The sequence below is a fragment of the Rhinoraja longicauda genome, chromosome 34 (genome assembly GCF_053455715.1).
Source record: "Rhinoraja longicauda isolate Sanriku21f chromosome 34, sRhiLon1.1, whole genome shotgun sequence".
NCBI classification, from domain to species: Eukaryota; Metazoa; Chordata; class Chondrichthyes; order Rajiformes; family Arhynchobatidae; genus Rhinoraja; species Rhinoraja longicauda.
This window is the reverse complement of record NC_135986.1, coordinates 16416582-16418002: the sequence shown is the minus strand read 5'-3', so window position 1 is coordinate 16418002 and position 1421 is coordinate 16416582. Positions and strand designations below refer to the sequence as shown.

General features: G+C 46.6%; 1 non-coding gene across 1 annotated transcript; it reads right to left on the bottom strand.

Moving 5' to 3' along the window:
* Positions 1 to 399: 399 nt before the first annotated feature.
* On the bottom strand, positions 400 to 482 carry trnal-cag (transfer RNA leucine (anticodon CAG)). Its single transcript has one exon. It is a non-coding gene; the product is annotated as a tRNA-Leu (tRNA).
* Positions 483 to 1421: the final 939 nt, after the last annotated feature.

The window sequence follows — 1421 nt, the reverse complement described above, 5'->3', positions numbered from 1 at the left end:
TTTGGGTCCAGTTGTCTAAGCTATATTTGTGTTAAATTATTTATGGAAGAAAGTAAGATTTGTTCCATAAGTTTAAGTTCTGAATTATACCAAGGCAAATGTACATAGTACTATATAGAAGCTTGCAAATAAATTAATATGGCATGTTGTTTGTGCGCAAAAGGCTGTCTGGGAGGTGAGAAAGTGAGAGTTTAAGATCTGCATGATCGCTTTGTAGGGAAGGGAAAGGCCAGCAGGAGGAGGGATATAGGAAGAACCGATATTTTTTTCCCCATTGGTCAGACTGATCCTGAAATACTACGGAGAATTTATAAAACATGTCACACGCAAAGCGGGCGAGAGGACGCAGATCGGGTCCCCGAATATGTTCCGTTGTTCAACGTTTAAAAAATGTCTCAGTGTCAGGAGTGGGATTCGAACCCACGCCTCCTGTGGAGACTGCGACCTGAACGCAGCGCATTAGACCGCTCGGCCACCCTGACCACAACCACATTGTGATATAGTTTGTTTTACTGCACAAATCAGAGAGAAACTTAAAAGTATATTAATCTCACCTATTAATCAAGCTGTCTCACTCTTTGCATTCACGTCAGCTTGCTGTGGATTCATCCTCTCTGATGCAGGCTCTGCTTTGCACGCGATACCTTGCGTTGAAATAAACAAGCATCAGCCTTTCTTCCGTTTAGAGTTACCGGTAATAGCCCATAACTTCCCAAAAGTCCTTCCATTTGCGGATCCTCCACGCTGGTTTCCAACACCCTGTCAAACTAATTGTATCCCTCCCGAGTAGCACTATCAAGCTCACTCAAAGTGCATTGTATCCTCCAATTCTCGAATAAGCAGACCCTTTGTAAAGGTAAACTCTGCCCCAGAACAGTTCTCATGGATGGAAAATCTGAATCCCGGATCGGGCATGCATACTTCGAGGATTACAGCCTTCGTGACCCTGATATTCAACGTCCAACTGAACTCCTAATTACCTGTGTTTACCCTGCTGGACCTCTTCCATTTCTCTACCAGTGGTATGTGTGCAACATTTATAATGACTTCCGGCTGTTCACCCTCCCCCATGGGAATTTTGTGCAGCAGCTCCGAATCAACAGGACCCTGGCACCAAGACGCAGCACCTCAACCCTGAGGTAGGATTGCGGCCACAGAATATTCAGTCTGCTCCACTGAGCAACGAGTTTTCCCATCTCCATCGCACTGTCTGCTGCCACACATTCCCCGTCTGCTGCCAAGCCAGGCCTAGTGCCCGAGAACAGACTGCTTCTGCTGCTGCTTCCCCTCACGTTTTACCCGCAACAGGGTACACTTGCTGTGCGAGAGGGGGTTGGGTGTCCAAATGGGATTTCTGCATCATTTCTGCGCAGTTTCATGGTAGTCAACCATCTACATCCTGCATACACGTGAGGTAGGAC